Source organism: Alosa pseudoharengus, unplaced genomic scaffold (assembly GCF_046254945.1).
Source record: "Alosa pseudoharengus isolate Yale_2024_CS ecotype anadromous, Long Island Sound unplaced genomic scaffold, YU_APseudo_1.1 YU_APseudo_1.1_scf_2, whole genome shotgun sequence".
Classification (NCBI taxonomy): Eukaryota; Metazoa; Chordata; class Actinopteri; order Clupeiformes; family Clupeidae; genus Alosa; species Alosa pseudoharengus.
In genome coordinates this window covers 2,393,797-2,411,926 of record NW_027468663.1, presented here as the reverse complement: position 1 = coordinate 2,411,926, position 18,130 = coordinate 2,393,797, and the positions used below count along the sequence as shown (strand labels likewise).

Below are 18,130 nucleotides of genomic sequence, written 5' to 3'. Positions count from 1 at the left end.
TGATAGCCCTTCTGGTAGGCAATTATTACATCGCAGTGTTTGCAGTGAACTAACGCTATCGTTTTTTAAATGATAAAATGGTCCCACGCGACACTTGAACTTGACACCGTGAACTCTTCATAAATCAAAACGGAATCTCGTAGGTAACTGAGTAGCCTAGGCTATAGCGTCAAATATTGTCCCCGGGTGGTAGCCTATAATGTTTAATTGCTGCCACACAATGAAATTAATTTCATTGCTTCAAGACACACTATGTAACGCAACCTGCATTAGTTTAATCGACAACAAATTAACGTGATCGACGAAATTCTTAATGATCAACTATCAATCGTCGATTAATTATGCCCATCCCTAATAAGGAATCAAGTAAAACATAAATCATGAATTAGTTCATGCATGAATTAAAATAAGTCAGCCAGAAGCAGCCTATAACACGAGAGCACATGGATGTGTTCTCCATTTGAGGAACAAGGTGGACTATCCACCAACACCACAACATTTTCTAAGTAACATTCCAGACGGGACGTTGTGCACAAGACAATTTCACATACAAATGTCACTCATTCACCCACCCTACAACAGGAAAGAACTTACATGTTAAAAGTAAAATCACATGCAGCACTACCAATGTGGTTTACTTGATCAAATGTACCTGTGGGAAAGCCTATGTAGATAAAACACGCCGGGCCCTGAAGATAAGAATAAGTAAACATTGAAGTAATATCAGAAACAACAATGAAATTGAATGAATGTCCTCTGGCGGTTCACCAATCAGGACACCCACTCTCAACCCTGAGATTTATAGGGATAGAACAAGTTAAACAACACCGCAGAGAAGAATACACAGACAACCTGCTTCTAAAAAGAGAGGCCTTCTGGATCGACCACCTGGGAACTTTGGCCCCAAGGGGGCTCAATTAAGATTTTGACGTTAGACCTTTCCTCTAATATGGACTGTGAACAGTATTTGCATTGATTACTGAATTTTATACATGATGAACTCTATTTTTTGTAGATGAATGTATCTGTTTGTGTTATTGTACAAAGTTTAAGGTTTTATCTAATGTTTTTATTTGGCTTTAACTATGGAAAAAGTGTGACTTATAGTCTGGAAAATACGGTATTTACATTTCTTAAAGCTGAACTGTGCATCATGTTCAATGCATGATTTCATAACAGGCCAAATAGAAAATAAATGTTAAATATAGCCCATAGATAAGGATTTTTCAAAGTGGGTGCTGCGGCACCCTGAGGTGCCGTGACGCATGCTCAGGGGTGCCGTGGAATGGTCCAAGGCTTGATAATTTAATGACATAGAAAAAGAAATTGGCCATTATATCAATTTCAAAATTCATTTCAATAATGTTAAGTTGCTTTGAAGTGAAAGGAGCATTATTTAAAATGTTCTTTGCAGCACAAACAACAATACAGTTCACTGTTGATTCAGGGCGTAACGTCAACAACAAAAATGTCGTTCCTTATTTTGTATTGACGGCAGATAAGTGCAGGTAGGCGCAATGGATACATTTTTAAAGAGAGTGCATCCACCTCCACAGGAACAGATCTCCGAATCTGATCAGACAAAATCAGCGAAGAGAAATAGCATTAGCGACTCTCCAGTATGGGTTCACTGTTGGCGAGGTAATGTGCAGACCAAGCACCCGGCACACCAGAACAAAGACATTGAATATTTTAAAACACTGGATGTCACACAGAGCGAACGTATGCATGCCATCTACCATGCGTGTGTCTGACTTTAGTTGGCAAGTTGCTTGCTAAATCCAAAAAGCCCCACACTAGCTGAGTCACTTATATTGCCAGCTTGCAAAAAGTGGTTGGGGTAGGCTAATGCTAGGGCCAGACGCTGCAAAAGAAATTGAAAAAATCTCCCATTCTGATAACACGATTAAACGTTGCATTGATGATATGTCGGAGGACATGGAATCTGTACTGAATGAGAAACTACGGCTAGGGCCGTTCACACCAAGAACAATAACTGTAACGATAGGCCTAACTATTAGTCCATGAGCCACAGGCCCAAAAAGGGGCGTGTCACTACCACTTGGGGGGGGCAAATTCTCACTATATTTTTCTGAAAGCTACATATCTCTGGAGTATAAAATGGTATGATAGCAAGTTGGATCTTGTAGCTTTGTGGCTGTACAGGCCTTCAAAGTTGACCTGATTTGAAAAAAGGAAATTCCGCCTATTGGCTTTTTTTTGTTAAACCACTCATAAGAGCCCAGAAAATAATCCAAACCTCATTATTACTGATGCATATGTGGTGTTTGATGTTGGCATACATATTTTGAATCGTTATGTGATTTTGCCCTTCATTTTGGTTGATAAAATTCAAGATTTATGTGTAATAATAAGCAAATCTACATTTTCAGAGACACAACGTGTTGCAGCACTAATTGAAATGCCCACTACCTCATTAACCCATTTACTCCTAAAATGCCTGCTAAAAACGCCAATAGAATCCTATGGCATTCTAGACTAAATAACCTTATTTCCTGAGGGTTTTCTGAAAACATACTAAAAATTGTCAACGTCTACCAAAATTTAATATCTAAGCCTCTGTAGCACCTAGAAACATGAAATAAAAAGCATGCTGCGCTACGCAGCATCCAGCGGGAGGGTCAATGTTGCGCTACGCAGCATCCAGCGCGAATGGGTTAATCAATGTATTTATACCTTCCTACCTCCCAGCAGAGACTTGAAATACAAATGATTACATAGGTCTGCATTGCTATGCTATTTACTATTTGTAAATGTACTATTCGGAAACACCCCAAAATTCAGTAAATTAGTATTTTATTGAAACTACCCATAAGAGATATTCCAAGAGATCAAAAACATCATGATTACCAATCACATATTACCTTTACATTCAAGGAATACCATATGAAAATTGTTCACCACATGTACCCAGCTTAACATAAATATTATAATTTTATAATGTCCAGGGCACATGAAATACATACAGTAATTTCCTGTGTATTAGCCGTATTGTGTATAAGCCACAGGACAGTGTTTTATGCAAGTTAAAAGAAACAAAACCATATACCATATTAACTGCCCCCGTGTATTAACCATATAGCTGAAGAAATTTTGCAAAATCAATGTATAAGCTGCAGCTAATAGTTGGGAAATTATGGTAATTGCATCACAGGTGCTAAAATGATCTACATTATACATTTCAGTTGTACTTTTGAATAGTAAGAATGTGGGAATGAGATGTAGATGAACTGGTTGGTGAAAATATTCATACTTTACACAATGTTATCATTATGTACAATTATTATTATTATTATTATTATTATTATTATTATTATTATTATTATTATTATTATTATTATCATACTTAAAATTGTCTTTCATCTGATGTTAAAATCATTTCTATTGAAAAGAAATAATAACTATTTTCCAAGACTTGATCTACAAGTACATACATTTACAACAGTTTTAAAAATTCTACACAGTTAGATCTGATGAGACAGAAACTGAAATTGGATCAATCCATTTTCAGAGGAACATGAGTTAATTTGCATATCTATAGCAGGCAAAGCAACACAAGGGGTTGGGGAAGATCTGATTCAGGCTCATACTACAGGCAAAGATCATGACATAGAGGCTGGAGTCAGATACACCTAAGCACAAATTCCATGATACAGTGACAAAGCAAAAATTAAAGACATTTACGAGCATGAGTCAAAAAAGAAAACAGATATAGATATATGCAGTACAATATAGATATATGCAGTGTATTAACAGAATATATTACAGAAAAACTGAATAAATATGGATATTTAGTATGAACCATATAGACAGATACAGTATGTACAGCTATGTGCAGTGTGGTAACAGTACCATTGTAGTGCAGAAACAGTAACATTACAATAGTATTAATAATAAGTGTAAGTGCAGGATGAAAAGCAGTAGAATATGGCTATGTACAGTATCAGTGTAATTACAGTATGTACATTTGTAAATAAATAGATGGGTGGGATAGGGTAGTGCAGTTGTGGGGGGGGGGCTAGGGGATGTCCGCCTCCTTGTTGTCCCTGTCAAGGTTGCCATGGTCGTGGACACCTCAACAGGCACAGGCAAGGAGGCATCAGGCGGGGGTAGGGCAGGGGGTGATGGGGGCTTAGTTTGTTGGATGTCACCGGGATGCAGAGCTAGAGTTCAGTAGGGTGACAGCCACAGGAAAGAAGCTTCCTCTGAACCTGCTGGTTCGGATGCGGAGAGACCTGTAACGCCTCCCGGAGGGGAGTGGGGTGAACAGTCTGTGGTTGGGGTGAGAACAGTCTTTGATGATGCGCGCCTTACGCAAGCATCGCTTGCCCTGGATGGCCTCGATGGAGGGGAGTGAGGAACCGGTTATGCGTTGGGCAGTTTTCACCACCCTCTGCAGTGCTTTCCAGTCGGTGGCAGAGCAGTTGCCATACCAAACTGTGACACAGTTGGTGAGGATGCTCTCGATGTTGCAGCGGTAGACGTTCACCAGGATCTGAGGAGACAGATGGACCTCAGAAAGAAGAGACGCTGGTGAGCCTTTTTGATCAGGGTAGAGGTGTTGAGGGTCCAAGAGAGGTCCTCAGAGATGTGGACACCCAGAAACTTGAAGCTGGTGACATGCTTCACCTCAGTCCTGTTGATGAGAATGTGTGTGTGTGTGCTAGCTTTAGACTTCCTGAAGTCCACAATGAGCTCTTTGGTCTTCTTGGTGTTGAGAGCCAGGTTGTTATCAGTGCACTACGATGTTAGGTGCTGGACCTCCTCCCTGTAGGCCGTCTCATCGTTATTGCTGATGAGCCCAATCACCGTAGTGTCATCTGCAAACTTGACAATGGTATTAGAGCCATGTACAGGTGTGCAGTCGTAGGTGAAGAGGGAGTAGAGGAGAGGGCTCAGCACACATCCCTGTGGTACACTGGTGTTCGATGGTTGAGGAGGTGCGATTATCTAACCTAACAGACTGAGGTCTGTTGGTTAGGAAGTCCAGAATCCATAAGTTTGTTTTTTCTTTTATCACATACACATATATTGGTAGATGTTTTTTCTTTACCTTGACATGTTTCGATGTATACTTCCGTCTTCATCAGAAGGTCACACGGTGGAGTAGTGTGACGCGTTTTTATCAGCTGATGTTGTTACGGAGGTGTGATCCACCTGTCAGTTTTTTGACAGGTGGACCACACCTCCTGCATGCCAGAGTCATTAAGCAGGAGAACAACCGATACCACCGCTGGATAAAGGACGTGATTGAAATAAGAAAGCGGAGCCCAAAGACGATGAACAGAGATGAGGGAGCATATATGCTCTCCCATACCTGGAGTGCCGTCCTGGGGGGCGGCTGACTGACAGCAGGAGGTGTGGTCCACCTGTCAAAAGACTGACAGGTGGATCACACCTCCGTAACAACCAGCTGATAAAAACGCGTCACACTACTCCACCGTGTGACCTTCTGATGAAGATGGAAGTATACGTTGAAACATGTCAAGGTAAATAAAAAACATCTACCAATATATGTGTATGCGATAAAAGAAAAAACAAACTTATTTATCTCAAGTGTAGACACAATGAATGCAATACAAGTAGTCCAGAATCCAGTTACAGAGGGAGGTATTGATGCCCAATTCACTGAGTTTGGTGATCAGTTTGGAGGGAATGATGGTGTTGAACGCTGAGCTGAAGTCAATGAACAGCATTCTTACATAGGTGTTGCTATTGTCAAGGTGGGACAGGGCAGAGTGAAGTGCCATAGAGATGGCATCCTCTGTGCTCCTGTTCTGACGATGAATTCAATAAATAGATTAAAGATCCTTTGTACTTGTTTCAGCTACAATTTAAAAAAACATTTGTACTGCAGATCTATGTATGTCATCATTTAACATTAATTTCAACTCACAATTGAAAGTAAGGAAGGTAGAATAGTAATGATCAATAAGGTCTGCATTCAGGTATTGCCATAACATATTGCTCTGAAAACTCAAATTAGCTTTTTTTTTGCACATAAATCTTGAATTTTATCAACCAAAATGAAGAGCAAAATCACATAATGAGTCAAAATATGTATGCCAACATCAAACACCACATATGCATCAGTAATAATAAGATTTGGATTATTTTCTGGGCTCTTATGAGTGTTTTAACAAAAAAAAGCCAATAGGCGGATTTTCTTTTTTTTTTTCAAATCAGAGGTCAACTTTGAAGGCCTGTACAGCCACAAAACTACAAGATCCAACTTGCTATCATACCATTTTATACTCCAGAGATATGTAGCTTTCAGAAAAATATAGTGAGAATTTGCCCCCCCAAGTGGTAGTGACGACCCCCTGTGGCTCATGGACTATATTAAAAATATTGTTCTTGTTAGTATGAATGACGACGTGCACACATAAACTATAACGAGAACGACATGAAGAACGATCACTTTCAAAGTGATTTTGAGAACAATAAAAAGCTAACAGCCAATCAGAAGCCATCATATTTTAGCCATCACATTCATTAGGCCTAACACAAGGAGAGACTTTGTTTATCGTTGGTCCGTGTGGATGCTTTTATCGTTATGGTTATAGTTGAGGACATGGATGAGGACAAAGATAACTTTTTAACTAGAACTAGAAAACCATGCTAACCTACCTGAGATGAGATATTGTCTCTGAGATATATCTCTCTATAACGTCTGACGTTTTATGCACTTTAGTTGAAGGCCTATTCCTGATATTTCTGTTCATGTTATTTAATTTATTTAATTTATTTAAATGAAACAAAAATGAGATAAACCTCACCTTCTCATAGTTATACCTATAATAAAAGCAGTTATGGCCTATCCAACATATCATAAGGTTAAATAAAATGGCATGAAGTACAAATATGGCACAAAAGATGTTGAGAGTAAAAAGTAAAAAATAGGGGTGCCGTGGATGGAGAGAGATATGTTTAGGGGTGCCGTGAGCCAGAAAAGTTTAGGAACCACTGCTTTAGATATTTGTAAATATCAAAATCATATGATGTACAGTATAGTTACATCAAGTTGGATAGTTGGACTATAGGATGCTCCAGAACTCCTAAAGGAGCCACACCACTTTTATAACAAGACAAGTTGTGTTTGCTTTTAGTTTTGTTGCTACTGTGCAGGCCAATTATGAGTTCTGTCCAACATTGGTGGTAGGTTTAGAGGTAAATTGAGCACATTTTAATCATATTGCACATGGCTGTCATAGACTCCAATGTAAGGTTGGGTATCGTTTGGGTTTTATCCAATACCAGTGCTAAATCAATACTTTTAAAAAGGTACCGGTGCCAAAATGATGCCTGAACTGGTACTTCGTTTTTAAAATAAAATGCCCAAAACAATGGTTGAAAGCATGAATTCCTTTTTTTGATTGAAAAGACCAATTTGAACATGAAATTTAACTATATATGTATTATTTATTGTTTATTATCTGTAGTTTCATTGCTTCTAGGCATAATTCTAGTTGCAGATGGCTTGCCATAACTTTAAATGTTAAAACGTCTTACCATGGATGCACACATAATGGCAAGTAGCTTAATCAATCTTTCCTCTACTTTCAAGTTTATCCAGAGCAGATGGTTTGCCATATCTTTAAATGTTAGAACGGCTGCCAGGTCATGGACAAAGGCAATTGCAAGCAGTCTTATCTATGGAGTCAGCTTTCAAGTTTATCCAAAGTGTTCTCAAATGCTTCAATACAGTGGGCATCGCTTTCAAATGACCACTTCAGTCGCGCATTACGAGGCGTGAAGCTGCGTGAAGCTTTAGTACCACTTTCAGCCACTGTGCGTCGCTCTGCCACTGTACATCGCTCTGCCTGCCGCCCCTACTGAAAAAGCAGGAGACTTGCCAAGAGTAATCCCAGCCTACGAATTCAATAACAAAATAAATCATGCATAATTAAACATTACCTCGATTTAGGCTACTTGGGTATGTCTTAAGGCTTGACTACACGGTGGTAACGAAAATCGAAATCGAAATTTGCTGTCTACATTATTGTCAGTGTTGGGGGTAACGCAGCTACGCAAATCAAAACAGTGGTGTGATAATTGAGCCAGTAGAGAAATAACTGTTCAGAATTAATCTGTAGCCTTGGGTAGGCTTCTGCAGAAAACAATGTTGTTGCCGATTTAATACTATCTGGCGACGTTTTTAACAGGCTATGCAATAGAGGCTTAGACAACTATGACCCACGTTTTGGTTTCGTAAATTAATTTGCCCTACTTCTTGACTGCAATGTAGTCAATTGACTGCTTGACATGTCATTTTTATTTTTCTGTACAATAAACAAATACATCTGCTTTATGCCGCAGAATTACATTCATATTTGGCTGACTTCTGCATACGCGCAAAAAAACACTGCCAGGCCATCCTTAAAAATATTTTCGTTTGCCGTAACCCGACCGACCCTGTCAATTTAGAACCGACCCAAATATTTATTTTTTCCCCCTTTTAGTCCGACCGACTTGCCGGTTGTAAACTTGCGTTAAGACCGACCGTTTTTTTTTTTACTCTAAACCAGCGGTCCCCAACCACCGGGGCGCGGCCCGCTACCGGGCCGCAGGACATTCCTAACCGAGCCGTAAGCCTACGACATGAGTTTTTAAAAAAATGCATGCAAACTAAACTAAATTTAATTCGCAATAATGTCACGTTTTAACATGGCATAGGCCTATATGCAGTTGTTTGATTGCACGCATGTTTGCATTTTGCAAGGTCTATTTTCTTACGTCTGTCTGTCCCGCCTTCAACACTTTTACATATTGCCTTCAGCGCTGCGCAGCCTCAGGTCAGCTCACTTCACTTGATCAGTTCTTGGCGAACGGTAGTGTCACACGAAGTTAGCTAAACTGCTAGAATGAGCAACTGGCCAGAGTGTTTGAGTTGCGAGAGCCGCTTCAGAGATTTCTTACAGAAAAAAAGTTACCGTTAGCTGCACATTTTAGTGATGAGGACTGGGTGTCAAAACTCGCTTACCTGTGTGACATATTCGGGTTGCTTAATGACCTCAACCTGTCACTCCAGGGGAGAATGACGACTGTCTTTAAACTGGCAGATAAAGTCGCTGCATTTAAAGCCAAGCTTGATTTGTGGGGACGACGAGTGGACCGGGGTGTATTTGATATATTCCAAACAGTAGTGGGGGTTTTGGGAGAGACTGAGGCAGGGCCCTTTCTCTCGCAGCTGGTGCGCGATCACCTTGTTGCGCTTTCAAATGAGTTTGAGCGTTACTTCCCATCCTCCAAAGATCCACGGCAAACCAATGAGTGGGTCACTGTCTTCCATCACCCCCAGATGGAAGCTTTTTGTTGCAGGGAAACAAGCAGGGCTCCCACTGATTATATTCGTAATGCACGTTTAGTTCACATGTTTTGTTCCCATATTTTGTTAAGCATGTTCACACTTATAGATGTAGCTTCAAGTTTTTCAATATTCATAGTTCATATTGTTCAATTTTTTCATAAAGTTCACGTTTTTCACAAGAGATCGTTACCTTCACTGTTCATACATAACTGGAGCTAGTTCTTTTCAAGTAGCCTAATGCATGCACAACACATATGGAATATGGAACATGCTACGTGTGCGAAACCTTTGGCGTCAGCAAAACAACTGTGCACCGATGTGTGTATTCAGTTTGTTTTATCCTACGGGAACAAGCAAGAGAGCACATCAAGTTGCCTAATGTTGGGGAAGCGCAAGAGATTGCTGAGATTCTGTGAAGGTTAGGCTACATATGAGAATAAACCGTTTCCATCAACTTTCTTTGCATTACCTTATGCGCATCGAGAGGTAATCAACCGCTAAATTCTCAGCTTGTTTATACCCCACACTGAACGCCTAAGACTGCTAGGCCCATCACTGTGGGGTGCGGTAGCCTAGCCTACTCTCTGGGATTTAAGTCAAGCAATATAACCATACAAATGTTTCAAAATGAGTAATTTCGGCTTTGTCTGAACTTGCCATTGTAGGCTACGTAAAAAATAAACAAGTAGGCCTATTCCCTATCCAATGATATCGGCAAATGTTTGTTTTCCAAAGTAAGAATTTCACTTCACCATCCACCTTCGACAATGAATAGCTCATTACACTTATGTTACTGTTGAACGTAGGCCTAACTGGTATCATTACACACATTATTCGGTGTCCTATTCGGTGTCTTAAACACAGGCATTTTATTACAGTAAGTAGGTTAAATAACACACCCGCCACAATGTGCGGTATGATGATTTTTTACGAGCAATATGTTTTGGTGCTCTGCATGTTCTTAAATAACAATGATCATCAGTAGCCTAATATTCAACCATTATTTTGTGTAAATGGGCTATGCATTGGGTTAGACACCAGGGGCCATATTCACAAAGCCTTTTATCTTACCACTAGGAGTAGGCTACTCCTAAATAGCAATAAAAGATTTTAGCTATAGGAGTTTCTCTTATTAAGTTATTCACAAAGCCTTTCAGACCTAGGCTACTCTTAGGTATGAGCTACACCAGGCGCGTAACTGAAGCGTTCCGTTCGCGACGCGTAAAATCCATTTTAGATGAATGGTCTATGAATGGTCTTTTTCGAACGTACACCCCACTGTCACGTCTGGTGTAGCTACTTCCATTGATTATAATGGAAGCTAATTGTTGCAGCAGACGCAACGCGAACGGAACGCTTCAGTTACGTGCCTGGTGTAGCTCAGCCCTTAGTAAGAGAAAATGACAACTCCTGAACAGATTCTGGAGCTGAGCGCTCTAGAATCTTTGACTAACAGTCTAAGAGTGAGTGAATCTTCGTTGCTATGGATGACGTTATTACTCATGCACGAGCTTGACTGAAGTGACCACCTTGATTGGCTGATGATTGTAACGCGGGAATGATTCCAAACACCTCCTTTACGATGAGTGGCAGGTGACTGCGAATGTGGTCTGAGAATGCGTGAGCTACACAAGGACAGAAGATGATGAATAACTGAATAAAAAGGCCTAGCCTAAATGAATCAAGAGTAAGGCAAAACAAATAGCCTAGTAGCCTAATGAAACATACGGATTGATGTAGTATCTTTGTAACATTATTAAATTAATCTGTTACTATGCCTATGCCTACGTTTGCAAAAGAGAACATTTTAATTTGATTCACAATAATGTTACATTTAATTTACATGTTGACAATGAGTAGCCTAGTTTTGGTTGTTGTTGGTGGCGTTATTGCATGTTAGTTATGCCTACAATGCAAATTTGCTTCCTCACGATTGGAAGCTCCTGTAGCCGCATAGGATTTCAAAACAGGCGAAATACCACAAAACCGGTTTGTGAATAGGTCTGTGAGTTAGGAGTCCTCTTGACTTCTTTTAAGCTGTCACAGCTGGTGGGAAGGTGTGATTTGTTGGGGGCAGGGCCGGATTAACTGGGCACAAATGTCTGATGGCCCCCCCTGCCCCCCAATCAACGTGAATCGGGTGGTCAGTTAATAGGGTATGCCGAAATAGTTTTCAACATTTTGAATATTAGTGTCGGGTGAATTAGGAAATGTTCTCAAAGTAGCCTTATGGCTGAAAGCTGCTTGGGATCCCCCCTGTCAAGCAATATAACTCATTGTTTCAAAAGGAGTAAATTCGGCTTTGTCAGAACTGAGCTGTGGACGACACGGCATGCCCAATTGAAAATAAATGAACGCAACGCAACACAGACCCCGCTTCTCTCGCGTCAGTCACTGACATGAACGAAACACAGAACCCGCTTCTCTCACAGCAGTCACTGACAGTAGCCTAGAATAAATGCATGGGGAAAAAAACTTCCCCATGTCAAAGACATCGTAAAACACTGAAAGTTAATATTTTGTCACTATAACATACATCTGTCCTTTGTCAAATGTGTTGTTCCAAGTAGCCTAGTGCATAATTCTGCTTCATAAAGTTGAACAAATACATTTGCTTATTTCACAGAAAAATATAAATAGCCAGTTAGGGTCTACAGTGCAGAGTTGGTAAGTTATGGTAGGCCAACTTGGAGTGAACATACAAACAGGGGAAATTCTTTCTCTAGTAGCTGAGTAGCCTCAGGTGCACACGTACATAAGGCCGAACATGCAAGCGCCAATGAATCGTGCTCTCACAACAATCACGCCGTTAAACTTAAATAGGTTAACATCACTCTAAGTTCGCCTTCAAGCAAGGAAAACGATTATTTGAAGACATCTGTTTCGTTGGAAGGGCAAGGGGTAGCAACAGGGCAACACAGAGACAGGCCCGATGGCAGGGCTGTTATGAGAGTATTAAAATATGGGATATTCTACGGGAAAACATTAAAACGGCAAGACAGCGGGGGGAAGTTAAAATAGGCTACGTGAGAAACACGGAAAAAGTTGGCATGCATTGTTTCGGTCCCCGTGCACAGGGATTATTTGTCATATTATTAATCACATATGATTATTTGTGAAATTGTGCAAACAGGCACAACACATTTGAAAAGGAAGATGCTCCCATCAGAGCATCTTAATTAGCGATAACATGCGGTGATGGTTCCGTAACCTCATTGACAGATCAGGCAGAGTCCTGCACGGGTCCAATTTTTTAAATCCGCAACCACCCGTACCCGTCATGTTTAAAACCGCATCCGACCCGTTTTCCGACACCAGAGCTAGTTAAAATCCGTACCCGACCCGACCTGCATTAAATAAAACTGACACCCGACCCGTACCCGAGTTAAACAGACACGTTTAAGGAACTAATTACACAACCATTAACATTGCAGATCCAACTTCAGCTGAAGTTGACAGGCATATCCTACATGATGTATTGTGGTAGCCTGGCTACTTTTCAACACCCGAGTGATAACATTTTAACACTTTTCAAGCAGATGCGTCTACAAGGCTATCGCCACGCAAATGCCTAATTTAGAATTTAAACACGGCTTTGCACACACAACTTATTAACAGCAGTAGTAGGCTAGCCTACATTAAATGAAGGAATGATTCGGTCATAACCTACACCGGATTATGCATTAGCCTGTGAAACTTTATGGAAATAGCCATAAGACGTGTGACACTATCCCGTTTATTTGAGTGCAATATTGAATGGGAAAAATGTGGCCTACCTTTTCCCACGCATAGGATAAATCTCGCTCGCTTGCAGGGATGTCAATAGATCTCACAATCTAGACAATATTGGGAATTAAACGAGCATGCTCTTTCCACCATGACAACATGTCAAAAGAGTCATCTTTAGGCGTTTTTTAATCAATGTGCAGCCACTTTGTTCTGAAAGACTGCAGGCAGATCCCACGCATGTGATTTTTAAAAGTGAAAGTAGGCTATAGGCGCCTGTTTTGGGAAGGCACGTACGAAACGTGCATTTCAAATGCTTTTATCAACTTGAATTGCAGGCATATTATTTAGGATGTGTTCAGGGCATGAAATTGGCACCCGCCCACACGCCAAATGCGGGTAACTTTTGTGATTGGCGGGTGAAACTGTCAATCTACCTGCCACGTTGGCGGGTAGCCAATAAAATAACACAACACTGAGCAAGGAGATGCACTGTCAGGATTGCCGTAGGAAATGTACTCTTTACTCCGCTACATTTTCAATTGTCTTTCGTTACGAGAACAAGTTTATTATTGGAGAAAGTATCTCAAGGGAGAAACCTCTCCCCCGGTACACAACGGCGTGGGAGAAAAGAAACAGGGCTTCAGAAAGCATTGCTACGTTTCCCCGTGATTATAAAAGTAATGGCTGGCCTATGTAGCCTACTACAAGTAGATGTTCTATATAGCTAACAACTCAGTTAACGCAATGACGTCCTGCCAGTTGCTGCATCTTGTGAGGCTGCCAGAGTGCCAAAGAGACTAGAGGTATGACATGACACGAAAACTTCCACATATATTCATTTCTGGCCAGCATTGTTCAACAATCACATTGGACAAGGAAAGTAGGCCTACAACTTAATTTACAAGCAAAGCAAATGCACTGGAAATCGAGCATACAAGTTAGAAAAAGCCTAGCATTCATTTATGTAGCCTCAATGTTGCAGGACATGACATGAGACGGTCGGCTGAGAAAATAGATAGCCTGCTCTGTCACTCTGCCCGAGTGGATATGCCTAGGCTATTATAGCCTAAATATAGGTCTACCCATAATATAGCCATTGTTTTTAGGTTACATTGTCTGTATGGTATTCCTTGACATTATTGTTTTATTATTGCCTTTCCCCTTTTTTACATTGCTTTTTTTATTAGGCTATTGATTGAATTGATATTATTGTGTACTACAACTATTCTCCTTACTATATTTGACCTACATTTTAATCTGTTCCCTGTTCAATTTTAAATATTATTATGTTGTTTTGTATTTATGTGTCGCTTTGGACAAAGGCGTCTGCTAAATCCATAACCATAACCATAACCATGGTGAAGTTATAACCAGACTTCTTGCAATGCAAAGCAGAAGAATCAGCTGCAATGTATTGGAAGACTGCTTTTCAATCCATAGCCACGTAATGCTTATTCTGGGTATGACAAAGTATATTAAATAAATATATTTGAATTGGGCTTTTAAAATATGTTTGACTATATGATTAGCCAACAGAGGAGGAGAAAAGCAAATAGGCATAAAGGATACTTTTGTATCCCTTTAAAGGTCCATAAAAAATATAAAAATGTAGGCCTATAAAAAAGTAACTTGTTAGGCCTACTTGAGTAATTTATTAACAAAGTACTTTTTTACTTTTACTTGAGTACTGTAATTTGTATTCTGTACAAGTTCAAGAACCATTCTTATGCATTTTCTGAGTCGTTCACCTTTATTTTGGGCACAAAATAATTTTGGCTGGTAAAAAAACACTGTGGCAGGTGGATTTCAAAATTCACCTGCCACAGTGGCTGGTGGCCAAAAAAGTTAACTTCAGGCCCTGGATGTGTTACTGTAGAAAATATTGTTACATATGCACGTGATGTTTATGAAAGGCCAATTCCGACCCGTGTCACCCCCGTGTCTGACCAGACCCGCATCCGACACAGTAGAATATTTTTCACCCGTTTCATCAAAATGTGCGGGTCACCCGCGGGTACCCGAACCCGTGCAGGACTCTGAGATCAGGAATATCAATGCAGCAGAAGTATGATTGTCGCCTACATTTATGTTTTCTTACAAGCAAACTTTTAGCATGGGCTTCAAATTCATCGTAATGCTATATAGGCCTCATGCATATGAAAGATTAATGTCATTATGTCAAATCAAATCAAATCAAATGTTTATTTGTCACATACATTATACAGGTAGCCTATAAATGCAGTGAAATGCTTGTTCCACTGACTCCAAGACTGTGCAAAGGATATATGTATAGAAAAGGAAGAAGAATAAAGAAAGAAAGTGCAAAGTGTTTAGGCTATGCTGGTGCTCCTGCTACAATCCTCATTTAAAATCCTGATAGCCTGGGGGTAAAAACCTTTCCGCATTCTCTCCGTGTTGGACTTCAGGCAGCGGTAACGTTTCCCAGACCGTAGGATAGAGAAGAGGCAGTTGTTGGGGTGACTGGGATCCCTGATAATTTTCCTTCTTCTCCTTAGGTAAATTTCCTGTAGGTTGTGTAGGGCACTGATCTTACTACTCTCTTCAGAGCTTTACGGTCTAGCTCAGTGCTATTTCCATACCAAGCTGTTATACTGCCAGTGATAATACTTTCAATGGTGGTTCTGTAAAAGTTCTTCAGTAGTTGTTGAGGTAGCTTGAAGTACTTGAGGCGTCTGAGGTGGAAAAGACGCTAATGACCCTTTTTCACCAGTGAATTAATGTGCTTGGTCCATGTCAGGTCTTCAGTAATATGGACTCCAAGATATTTAAAACTCTCTACCCTTTCCACTTGAGAGTCATTGATCATAAGTGGTTGATACATCTTATGCTGATCACGCCTGAAATCTATAAACATCTCCTTGATCTTCGTAACATTCAGGAGGAGGTTGTTTTCCTGGCACCAGTTGGATAACCTGTCTACTTCACTCAAGTAAGCCTGCTCATTGTTCTTTGAAATGAGGCCAACTACTGCTGTGTCATCAGCAAACTTGACAATGATGTTGGAATAATGTACTGCTGTACAATCATATGTGTAGAGGGAATACAACAATGGACTTAAAACACATCCCTGTGGCGCTCCTGTATTGAGAGTAAGGGATGAAGAGATGTGACTACCCACCCGCACGGCCTGGGGTCTACCAGTCAGGAAGTTAAAAATCAATTTACACAGAGATGAATTCAGTCCAAGATCTTCCAACTTAGTGAGTAGTTCTTTGGAACAGGAACAATTGTTGATCTTTTAAAACAAGTTGGTACAGTTGACTGAGCCAAAGAGAGGTTGAATATTTCGGTGAATACAGGAGCAAGTTGATCTGCGCAGGTTTTGAATACTCGTCCAGGAATGCCATCTGGACCTGCCGCTTTTCTGGTGTTCACGCTCCTAAATGCTCTCCGCACATCATGCTCTGAGAGCGTCATGAACACAGTCTCCACTGGGCCTGACAGGACTGACGCGCATTCAACATGCGCCTGAGTGATGTCCTCCGCGTTTTGGTCAAAGCGCGCGTAGAATGTGTTGAGCTCATCTGCCAGCGAGGGGTCAGCGCTCACAATGGTGGAAGTTGGTCATTTATAGTCCGACATCGTCCGTAGCCCTTGCCACATACACCTGGAATCTGACTGTTCAAACTGGGACCGGATCTTTTCCCCATACCGTCTCTTGGCTTCTTTCACCATTCTCCGTAGATTGTATGCGGCAGCTTTATATTCCTCCATGTTTCCAGATAGAAGTCCTGAGTTATAAGCAGCAGTTCGTTCATTCAGAGCGTCGCGGATGGAGTGGTTTACCAATGGCTTTTGGTTAGGGTATGTCTTCATGATGGCTTTGGGAACAGTGTCATCCACAAGCTTCCCTATGAACCCTACTACTGCTTCTGTAAACTCATCGATGTTCTCTTCAGATCTGAACACATCCCAGTCCACAATGCTCAGCGCATCTTGGAGCATGTTCTCAGACTCCTCTGACCAGAGCGTCACCTCATGCATGGCTGGAGGCTCGCGTTTCAGTTTTTGCTGGTACCTGGGCATAAGGAATATATGCAGAATGATCTGATTTGCCGAAAGGAGGAAGAGACTTGGCTTTGTATCCATCTTTGAACAAGGTGTAGCAGTGATCCAGTGTCCTCTCCCCTCTGGTGTTACATTTGACGTGCTGATACGTCAAATGGTGATAGTCACCAGCCACAATCACAGCTGCATCCAGGTTGTCATTCTGTTGCTTTCTGACAGTCCCGGACAACTCCTTCAGTGCTGTATCAGTGTCCGCTTGAGGTGGTATATAGATGGTGGTGACGATGACTGATGTGAACTCCCGGGGAAGATAAAATGGCCTGCATTTCACAGTGATGAGCTCCAAATCAGGTGAGCAGTGTTTTGCTAGTACCTTGACATTCCGGCTATCACACCAGCTGTTGTTCATAAAAATGCATACCCCCCCTCCTCTAGTTTTGCCAGAATCCGTCGTTCTGTCCATGCGATGTACAGAGATGCATGGTCCGGCACTGACGGTGTTAACCACGTCTCAGTTAGGCATAAGATGTTACAGTCACGTATGTCTCTTTGGTATTTCAATCGTGCCCTTATGTCATCCAGCTTATTATCCAGAGATTGGACATTGGCTAATAGGACACTTGGCAACGACGGGCGGTGAGCCCGAGTTCTGAGCCTATTTCGGACTCCGGCCCGCTTTCCGCGATGTTTTCTTCGCTTGCATCTTTTGAAGTTGGTGCGCTCATCGGCATTCCTGAGAATTTCGCTCGGGCAGATTGATTCCGTGAAAAAGTTGTCAAAAAGTCCATTGTTTTCCATAAAACCAGTGTCAATCAGTGCCTGGCGACTATACGTTACACGGCCCAGTGCAGTTGGTGAAAATAAAATAAAGGAAAATATTAAATAATAGCACAGTGTGGTAGGAGCCCGCAGATAGGCGTCCGAACGCGGCGGCGCCATGGCAACAAGTTCGGAAGTTATCAGAACATACCATGAAATGAAGTTTTCACATTACAACTTGCTGATAATATTTCAAATAGATGCCAGTTAGTGCATTAGCAA

General features: G+C 41.1%; 1 protein-coding gene across 4 annotated transcripts in view; it reads left to right on the top strand.

Moving 5' to 3' along the window:
• atr (ATR checkpoint kinase) overlaps positions 1–18,130 on the top strand; it is a 197,147-nt gene that overhangs the window by 163,315 nt on the left and 15,702 nt on the right. Inside the window, exon 42 of one of the 4 annotated variants that reach the window (XR_012988518.1) lies at positions 17,309–17,440. The exons of the other annotated variants lie outside the window; for them this stretch is intronic. The gene's annotated coding sequence lies outside the window, so the exon portion shown is untranslated. The remainder of the gene's footprint in view (positions 1–17,308; positions 17,441–18,130) is intronic. 4 annotated transcript variants of the gene reach the window in all.